An 11057-nucleotide genomic window follows, 5' to 3' on the forward strand; every position below is an offset into this window, starting at 1 on the left:
TCTTTGTTTCCAGAATACTTTAAAAAATTATTTTAGATAAGAATATTTAAAAGAAGATCCACCTCAAAATTAATGTAGTCATTGGTTGAATTTGTTTTATAACTAGGAAAACAGCAATTTTCTTCACTATTTGAATCTCCAACCATGAGAATTAAATATCATCGTTCTCAGCTTCATGTTCCCAAATAAAATAGTGGCTGAAAAAGAAAATTAATGACTGTGTCCTGGGTGGCAACAAATAGAACCAACCTCTGGAACACATCTTCAAAACCAGATTTTTTAAAGAATCACTCAAAATGCCTGCACATGGAGGACATCATGAGAACCTGCTTCCCTTGGTTAGCAAACTAGTCCCAGACTGAGCATCTGTTTGTATGGAGGAGTCAACATTGACCTTTATGCAGAGATCAGAGGAGCACTTGTGCCCAATGGTTACGGTAGGTATTCCATTTAGCAAGAAAGCTACTGAACGCCCTTCTCAAGGGATTTGAGACATATGATGAATTGTAATAACTTTATCTCGTGGACTGGTTTTGGCTGGGATGGAGTAAACTTTCTTCATAGCAGCCGCTTGGGTGCTGTTTTGGATTTATGACCAAAACAGTGGTGATAACACAGGGCTGGTTTAGGTATTGCTCAGCAGTGCTTACACAGAGTCAAGGTTTTCTCTGCTTCTCACCCCACCCTGGCAGTGGCGACTGGGGGTGCACAAGAGGTTGGTGGGGGGACAGAGACAGGACAGCTGACCCCACCTGACTGAGGGGTATCCCACACCATGTGGAGTCATGGTCAGCAATAACAGCGGGGAAAGAAGGAACAAAGAGGATACTTGGAGTCATGTCGTTTGTCTTTCCAAGTCACTGTTATGCATAATGGAGCCCTGCTTTCCTGAAGATGGCTGACACCTGCCTGCCCATGGAAGTAGTGAATTAATTCCTTATTTTGCTCTGCTTGTGTGTAGAGCTTTGGCTTTACCCATCAAATTGTTTTTATCTTGATCCATGACTTTTCTCACTTTTACCCTTCCAATTCTCTCCTCCTTCCCACTGGGGTAGAGTGAGTGAGTGAGGGAGGGAGGGAGGGAGGGAGGGAGTGAGTGAGTGAGTGAGTGAGTGATTGAGTGGGGCTGATCTTCCTGATGGGGTTAACCCAAAATATCTCAAAATGATAAAATCCCTCTTTCTCATAGAAAAGCATGCAAGCATTCACAGGCAGTATAATTAGGTCACCTTTCTATTTGCAGTGGCTTACCAGGACAGAGCAAGCAGTACTTTCAGATGCAGACCTGGTTAGTTATTCATCTTGGGAGCTGGCAATGAGAATGGTATCTTAGGCCATACAAACCAGGAGCACCAGTGCTTTAAGGTCAACTGCTCTGGCAGTGAGCCCCATCTGCCCTTTCTCTCCAAGATGATCTTTATTAGTTTCCTTTTAGCTGTTCTTGTATGGAAGTCTCGTGATTTTCTTCTCGTCAAACTCAAGGAAAGAGGTTAGGATGATCATATTTATGTGCAGTGAAGTAGAAAGCAGTGGTTTGAAAGCAATCACAGTTTACTGTGGCAGTATGTACTCTATGTTTGCCTGCCAGGCATCTATTTTACATTTTGCAAAAATATACAGGGCTGAGTGTTTTGTGCAAAGGGTTCCCTCCTCCCCCCTCAAGCTTTTGATAGCTTACAAAATACATGGGGAAGAAAAATCTTAGAAAGTAAAATACTGACCCAGTTGCAGACAAATGTTTCTAAGATTTGAAACTACAGATTCAACCAAGGCCACACCAGCATAATGTTGATCCTCTCCTGTGCAATGTCCACTTAGACATGAAGGTTTGTGCCTCCAGTGTCTTCCTTCCTCCCGTGAAGTCCACATAAGTCCTTCTCTGTGATGGAACACTCACGCAGTCGGTGCTCCCTTAAGCAATATTGAGAGTGGCAGGAAAACGAGATAAAATGATAGAACATGAGCAAGACAACAAAGTTGGTTAAGAAACCCCATTACTCTCCAGGCCTCTCTTTTCCCTGGTGTCTCTCTTGACTCTGCAGTTGCTGATTGCTCCAGCTGAGCAGGGTCTCAAGTCCTTCCTGCCCTCACTTTCCTGGCTGTCACCAACACTACCACACAGCAAATAGAAATTGGATACTACTGTGCCCAGATACATGGGCTTATGCTTGTTTTCTCTTTTAAGAATCACTCTGCAGTCTGATGCAGCATGGGCTCTGTAAGAGATGCACGTGATTTGTGACTTCTTTCCCATTATGTAAGGCAGAAGACTCTCTCCACGCAGTTTCACTGGAATTCAGATTAGGCTTTTCCTATATCATAGAGAAGTTTATTTCATCTCACATTCACCTTAGCATTTACAAAAATTTCCCAAGGAAGAAAGCAGGCCCCATCTCATTTACAAGTGAGACCTTCAATAAACTTTGAAACTTAGTAGCATGGAAGTGATTTATTGAGTTGCTAGAAAGAATGGAGTTTCCTGTTCAGCCTTCCTAAATCATTTTTGTAAAATATTAAAAGTGAGCTCCTATTTCTCTTTTGTATTCATGCCTGTAAAAACAGCCACAAAATCTATGAGATTATTTTGCTAGATTTCAATGTAAACAGAAGAAATGGAACAACTCTAAAGGTGTCATTCAAGCTACATTTTCTTGACTTCAAGAGGGCTTTAAATTACCTTTGAATTCAGATGTAAAGTGTGGCCTAGCAGAGGGTCTGACTGTACAGATGCAGGGGAAATATGAAAGCATAAGAAATCAGTCATGACTTTTTTTTTTTTGGGACTCTCAGAGTTATACTTAGAAATTCTGGCATTGCTGGAACTCTTACTATAGTCTGTAAAGCACATTCAAAATTCTACATATTTACAAATGGTTCTTAGCAGGTAGTTTAAAATGGCAGTGTAACTTGAATTTTCCGTGTCTCTTTACCAACACATCATGTTTAAAGATTTGACATTTGTTCACGGCCAAAAAAAATTATGATTTTTTTAAACATATACTGTTATATCTCTATTTAGATATTGAAGTACTACAACTTTTATGGCCTCAATAAATGAGAGATGCGTACACTACTACTGATGTGTTTAGAAAAAGATGTTGGGGACTAGACCCCTATTTTTTCCCCCATTGCCCCTTCCAAAATTCCAGTGAAATTTACTTACAACTTCTTGTGCTTTATAAATGCTAGCACAATTAATATTTAGACTGTCTGAAAATCAAAATAATTTTTCCAAAAATAAACAGTGGAATAGGAAAAGATCAATAATATCTCTGTGTAACAGAAATAATCAGTATGATCTGTGTTCTATTGTTGAATTAAATGATTCACACATATGGTCCTGCAAACCACAGGCAAGCTGAGCAACAGTTTTCTGGAGTGCAGATGGCTTCTATGGCTCTAATATGACAAATGGCAGTAGAGTTCCACTATCCCCTCTCTATTTCATAGTATCACAGAAGGAATGCTGCATATCATCTCCAACCATTTTTATTATAAGCCTCAATTTAAAAAAATACGTAATTTGTTGGATGAAATCTGTCATAGCTACTTCCTTCCCTGGACAGCTCTAAAGCAAAGTTTAATCAATTCTATTTAGCCATTTTTAATATCTGAGAAAGACAAAAAATGAATGTGTGACAGCTGCTGCTATTAATAAAGGCCCTACTTCTTTAGTTTCCATTTTTCACATTGTGTTCTTTCAAAACAAAGGCTATGAGGAGCTTAAGGTTGTATTAACTTTTCTGACTTAGAAAAATTATTTTTATACATTTATTTTTAACATTTCTGATGTTAACTAAGACAGATTGTATGTGTATGCTCAATTATTAAGATATTATTGTGCTTGCTAACTCATGCATGTCTTGACATGTTAAAAAAGCTGTTTAAGAAACAGAAGTTCCAAATTGCTTGGAAATCATGGGCCTTCCATACAGACAGAGTAAGCTTTTCAATTTTTTTGAAATGTATATTATGAAGACAACTAAATAGTAAACAGTTAAATTAATGTCTTTCACACACTAACAGGCACCAGACATGATACATTTACTTCTAGTAATTGTAAATTGTATTTCCATGGATGCACATTCCAATCAATCTCTCACTGCTTGCTACAGTTGTAGCAAACAATTTGCTCACATTAATAGCAACAAAATTATTTGTCTAGGGAAATGGTTATTGGAATTCTGCTTTGACTTTAGGGCTGTCCGTGTAGATTAACTTTTCTTAAGATTAACTAAACTCACACATATTTCTATTCATTTGAGTGTGCAGGCAGTATAATAAAGAAGCGATGTCTGTAGTGATAAACAAAGGAGTGCTAAGGTCCAAGCACAGGCACTGGCACACAGTTACAGATTCTGTTAAATGGTTAACATGGTTTCTGAAGAGGAAAAAAAAGCCAAGCCAGATTTAAGGGCATTACAACCCAGACACTATTCCCAATAGGCTGTTTAGTCAAGAACATCGTATTTTGGAGGTAACAGAATTTAGCCACCTGAATGTAAGGCATGTTGTGTAGGTTGCTGTCAGGGCTAGACAGCAGTGACGGACACATTTTATGCATTTATTCATCAGAAAGTGTTGTTGCCTATGATCAAAATACTAACCCAAACTTCTATTAAAAAACTGTACAGAGGTCATTTTATTCTTTGCTACCTCTTTTAAAAGTCTCAGCTACAACAACAATGTCCAAATACACCATCTAAACCTTAAGTCAATTGTGTAAAAACTCTCCTGTAGACCTACTGCTTCAAATGTAGTGAAGGCTTTTTGGTTTTAATTTGATCTTCAAATCCTTACACCTCCTGTAATCCATTCTACTTTACCTTACTTACTGCAACAATATTCTCCTTTCATTAACTACACAAGTTCATGTTCAACTAATTATCCAACACGACCATTGGCTCCTTTCAGAGTTACTAAACTACATGTCTTACATTCTGCGGCCATACAACTCTGGTCTTTATTCTTCATTTCTCTAAGGAAGAATGATCTTTTAAATTTATTTTTTATTTTAAAGAAGGGGCCATCTGCAAGAAAGCTTGGAAGCATCTCTTTGTTAACACTTTTAGCAGCTTGTGAGCGTCCCAATTTTTAAAGGCTTTTTTATATTTTTCAGTATCATATTTGAACAGGTATTCCCAAAAAAAAGGTAGTACAATTACATTTCTGTCATATATAATGAGTTCAGGTTTGACTTAAACACTCCCAGGAATGTTCTACTAGAACTCAAGAGCAGAATGTTGTCTGCATTGTGCCATGTAAATCTAGTAACTGAGGCAAAAATAATCGACTCCAATCCTCCAAAGGAATATCTCCTTATCACACTTTGTTTCCATGAAGACATTCCAACAAAACTGCCACCATTGCTTCATGGCAAGTTAATTGCTTACAAATAGCTTATACCACCCCATGTCCCCTCAGCCCGGGAGTTCCATGGTACTGAATGAAAATGCTTGTAAATAACACAGTTTAACAATTCAATTAGTGTTCTGCAAGGGGTTTGTAGTTTATAATTTTTCCCTGTGGAGATCATGTTTTAATATAGTGTGCATAAATCTGTTCTATCTTTCTTACCATTGGGGGACCTGAACAATTTCGCTGCAGTAATGAAAAGGGAGGAGTAGCTCATTGCTAGCACCAGTATCACCTCTCATCTAGGTGGCCTTACTAACCAGTAAAATATAAAAGAGGATACAAATTTGGGACACTTGACCCCAGAATTCCCATACATTAAGGATACCAGCAGCCATACTGCTACCACAAGGATACTATGAGTTCATTCCTAGCCACTAAATTCCTAAGAGAGGGAAGATTTTATTCTTATAGTCCTTGCTTGAACATGTTGTTCATACACACTGGACATTGCTTACAACTTGGCAAACAGGGTTCATTTGTCTCTTCAGGAATCCCTACATGTGCATAAAATATTTTGAGATGGTTCAGTCTGAATCTCCCAGCTATTTAAAAAAATTGTTTGTCTTTTAGTTTTAGAGGGGTTTTGAGTTGAATTTCTTTTGCCTCTTCTAATATTTTTGATCACCTGCTAGAGTAATCAAGAGTCCTTTGATTTTAAGAAGCCACATATTATCTTCCTTATTCCCCCTATGCATTGTGTGTACAGCTCAGTAGCTGAAAGCAAATACAACTTTGTACGTGAATGGTCACCTTCTTGGTAAATTAATTGATACAGTGTTTCATTTAAAACCTGCGCAAAATTTTCTTACAGACACAAATTAGTCCAGGGTAAGAACTCAAACACAGACTTTTGTGTGAGTTGATTTGTCCTGTTTTTATATCATCAAGCACTATGAATTTAACTCTAAAAGGCAGCACACTAACTAAGAGGATAGGGGAGAACTCTGCCCCCTTTTCAAATGGAGAATCCATCTGGAAATTCAATCCCTTTTCCAATAATAATATTATGAGGAATTATTACAATGTTTTACTGCTTGATGTTTATTACAGGATCCCCTTTGAAATTTTTTGTAAACTCCTTGCAGCTTCCTGAGTTTTTATGAGCAGAGAACTGTGTTGTTCTCTATCATGTGTATACCTACCAGTTTGCAACTTTTCTGAATAGCATTAGAAAATAGTTTTAAATAGAAGAATGATTATGTTATTTAATTGGCACTTGGGCAGGATTCCGTTGATATCTAGAGAGTTATGGGAGAAAGAAGGAAAAATACGTCTGTTTCTCTGTCCCAGCACCTTGGAGCTGTGCTAAACCATTCAAAGGCAAAAGCATTTCCAAAGTGAATGCAACATAGTTGTCACCCAGAAGGGAAAACATTCACATAAATAACTGAGATGAAAAGTAGCATGACCTATAGTTAAGAACTGAAACATGGGGATGATAAATCTTTCCTTTTATGTTAAGAAATGAACAAAATTAGAACTAGTCCAGCACTAAGAAGAGGCTATAAAGCATATGTGGATTTATGTCCCAATGTTAAAAAATGTATTAAGGGCAGGTATTGAACAGAAAATGTGTTATCAAAATTGCCCTGAGTGACACACATGTACAGGACGTAAAAATCTGATTCCTTTTATTTTTTTTAATTCAGGATCAAGGAAATTAGGTGGACTTTTTAGGTTCAGCAATGCAGGATATTTAAAGTTGCTATTTCAATGGTAACTGTAATTAGTTACCCTGCTACTAGCTAACCATGACTTTTGATTAGTATGCCTGGTAAATTTACAAGATATTTCAAACCCCCACATTATTCTTATTAAAGTTAATAGGTTGTTAATAAATTCCTTTTTTAAAATGAGACATCTTTAAGTGTTACATTGCCATATGCTGAACATAATGCAGCTGTTAACTAAGATAAATAGGTAAATAGACAAATATGTAAATAAAATCTATTATTTGTGAATTATACATAATACATATCCTACATGACATGTAAGATCAAACAATACACAATCTATTTGTCCCAGTACTCTTTCCAAATCTAATAATTTCAAACAGTCTCACTGTCTTAAGTTCCACTTTGGTTAACTTGTCATGGCATTCTCTTCCAATTTCATCAGTGTAAGAAGGTTGGTAGCAAAAGGACAATCAGACTAGAATATTACAATTGATTTTAAGCATGTGATTACTCACAGAATGCAACAAAAATTAAATTGGTGATAATGGATCAAAACTATTTAATCTTATCCAACATATTATCTTTAACTTTGGATAATATAAAAAGCTTTCAAATAAGGTGTCAGAAACACAGAATGACAGATGTGGATTTTTTTTGTTCCCACATTAGCTTTCATCCTGACCATAATGGTTCAAAACTGACACAAATGTTGCTATTAATTAAACCCATCCTGTACAGCCAATCAGTGATATCTCTAAGAGGTGCAGTCAAGCTGCAGATGATATCAGGACACATCAAAGTTCCAAGCACATGAAGATGGCTTCATGCCAGACCAGCTTCAGTCTGGTAGGGATCTTCAGCTCAGGCAATGTGTTAGATCTGAGAGCAGCTCTGTTCCAGAAACAATTTTGTCTCTTTTGTGTAGCATCAGAACTGGAAAAATAAACAGTGTGAGACTGGAGCTAATGCTATGCAAAAGAGTGTATTCCTGGAAACTGGAGCTTGGGAAAAAGCTGTACAGAGCCACAACTGGTGATCAGCTCTGGTCTAACACGGCTTATTAGCTCCAGATAAGTACTAATGACAACACATTGTGTCTTTCAGAAACATCTGGATGTCTCTGTTCTGTACAGGGACAGAAGTCTGTATACTGGAAAGGCTTGTTAAGCCCAGAGCAGTGCCCCATGAATGCATGGAACCAGTCCAGGACCAGCACTACCTTGGAGCTAACAAGCCAAGTTGGAACATGGAAGGCTTTGACACAAAGGGCAGAGACAGAGTATTTCTGCACTAATTAGCTCAAGGGCAGTGCTGGACCAAAATGGGTTAAGCCTGGCTTGTCATGAACTAAACTCTGTTTTAAAAGCACTTGAACATCTCTGCACGCTCCTAATGCATGCACCTCCCTTATCCATGAATGACCACTGTCTTGAGATGATGGACTCCACTTACTTTAAACGCAGGATTTTTTTTTCTTACTATTTTCTATGCTGTCATAATGCCTCCATATAAAAGTTCTAGTTCTGTAGTTATTTAATAGCAAAAGGTACTACTTATTTCCTCATAGTCACAGCAGGTTTTCTGGCAAATGATGTATCTCCAATCACAGCATCCTCATAAAATAACAATAGATGCTACTTCAGTCTAAAATCAAATTTAAATTTTGCACGTTTATTTTGCATAGATAATTTCCTATATTATACCAACACTGGACAAACCACTGTGAGATAAATTTGATGTACACTTGGAAGTTGACATTAAAGCTTTTTTTTCTCCCACAAAGTATGAAACTGGTGCAAACTCACTCTGTTGTTTAGAATTAGATAAAAAATATGGAGCTATATTTCTTTTGGCAGACTCTGTGCTGAATCAGGCATACACTTTTCATGAAGCATAATGCTGGTGTAAACACATGTCATGTCATATGTCATAAACATATGTCAGTTTACTCACAGGTAAACTTTTTAGGATAAACCTCTATTCCCAGTTGTGCATGAAAATGTAAAGACAGAACAGAGTGAAGAAAAAAAAAAAGTGCATTTTTGTATCTTAGTCTACATCTATACTTGCTAGACTTAGTCCTGAGTGGGGTTTTTTATTACCAGTTACACCCACAGGGAACTCACACATGTGAGTGCTGGCCATAGGGTGTCAGACCAAAGATCCACCTCCCCACAGTGTACTGTTTTCAACAAATGCCCCAGAATGTCTTTAGAAATTCTGCCTGTACAAGCTCCTCTGAGCACTGTGGGTAGCCTGCACCACACATCGCCAGGGACAGAGCAAGGAGAGGGAAGCTGAAAAGGGAAGAAGGATCCTGGCTGCTGTAGAGTCTACTTCAATCCTCATCATGTCAAGACTGCAAGGACAGCACCTCTGGATGGCTTGAACTCACTCCTTAGACAGCTTCATGGAGCAGCAGACACTGGGGTCTCTCTGCTCTGTGTCCCCCCTCTTGAGCCTGGTATTTTCTTTACAATGCCTAAAACCTAAGGCATCACCGGGGAGAAAAGGAACAGCATAACCTTCTCCTTAAGACTCTCCCATCCTCCAACTGTTTTCAGCTCCATGGATTTCCTGAGCCTGTTGTTATTAAGACTTTGTTCCCTTCCCCCAGATTCCTAAATTAAATGCCTAGCTGAGATTTTTACTGCAAAGAAAACTGTGTTGCTAAACTTTGTTCTGATGAAAAATTTACACTAATTTTCTGCATTAATACTTCTATGATCACAACACAGCAGACCTGCCTCTCAGGAAACACATTCAAATTATTTTTGTTTCAGTGCAGCTGGGAGTAAAGTACACAGTGAAGTGGGCTGGCACCACCAGCAAGACAGCTATCTTACAAAGCAAGATAAAGACTTGAGCTTATAGTGGGTGGGTTTGGTTCAGCCAGAAAGATGGTAGAAAGTCCTGGAGAAGGCAGGGATGTGCATTCATTAGCCTAGCACAAGTGCTGCGATGGAGAGTACACAACACTCCCTGCTCTCCTAAGGGTAGCATTCAGATGACTTCATGGTACCAAGCCCAGTACCTAGAACACACCAGCAATTATGTACTTGTTCACCTGCAGGTTTGATGGTTGTACCACCACTGAAGCAAGAGAATAGCAGAAGAGCATGGCAAGAATACAAAGTCATATACACACAGTATTGTGCTGTCCAGTATTAGAACTAAAAATAGAATGATCTTTGGAAAAGAATGAGGGGAAGAGTATCATCTAAAAGGAAAACAGAGCCATGTTTACCAGTCTGCATGTTACTAGGCAGTGTTGGTCTTCTCCCATCTGAAAAGTGTAGTGGACATACCTGGAGGAACATGGTTATAGCCAGGACACAGGGCATTCTTGTCCGAGCCTGCATTCAGCTCAGGGGTTTCCCAAGTCATGGTTTGTGTGTCTCCAACCTGCAAAGGATTTCTTTGCCATGAACCTGCCTCGTATGCCCCTTAATTCATGGCAGGAGATTATGTTCTTGGTCTGGATGATGCTAATTTTGTGTTTCTTGTTTATGCAGCTTCTTCTCCCCCCTCCAAGTCCCTTTCAAAGAGAAGCAGTGCCTACAAATCGCCTGTTTACACACCAGTGCAGCGCTACTGGCAAAACCACACAGGCAGAACGATGTATTCCTACGGCAAGTACTTTCTACTCGGAAGGAAGTAACTTTATCATGTTTTCTTTCTAACACTGACGCAGTGGTGCGTTTTCTCTCCCCACAACCACGTAAGCAAGCAGGCGACTTGAGCCCTCACGATTAACCTTTTGGACCAGCAAATTCTTTCCCCAACCGAGCCACTGCAGCCCGAGAGGTGCCGGTCCTGCCCCAGAGCTCCGGTTCCCGACCGTCCTTGCCAGGGCCCTTCCCGGCCGGGCGGGAGGAAATGCGGCCCCGCGGCCTCGCACCGCCCCCCGCCCTCGCCCCGGGGAGGGGGGGCTGGAGAAGGCCCTGAGCCCGCTTTTTGTTG

This window comes from Corvus brachyrhynchos, unplaced genomic scaffold, assembly GCF_000691975.1.
Source record: "Corvus brachyrhynchos isolate BGI_N302 unplaced genomic scaffold, ASM69197v1 scaffold52, whole genome shotgun sequence".
Classification (NCBI taxonomy): domain Eukaryota; kingdom Metazoa; phylum Chordata; class Aves; order Passeriformes; family Corvidae; genus Corvus; species Corvus brachyrhynchos.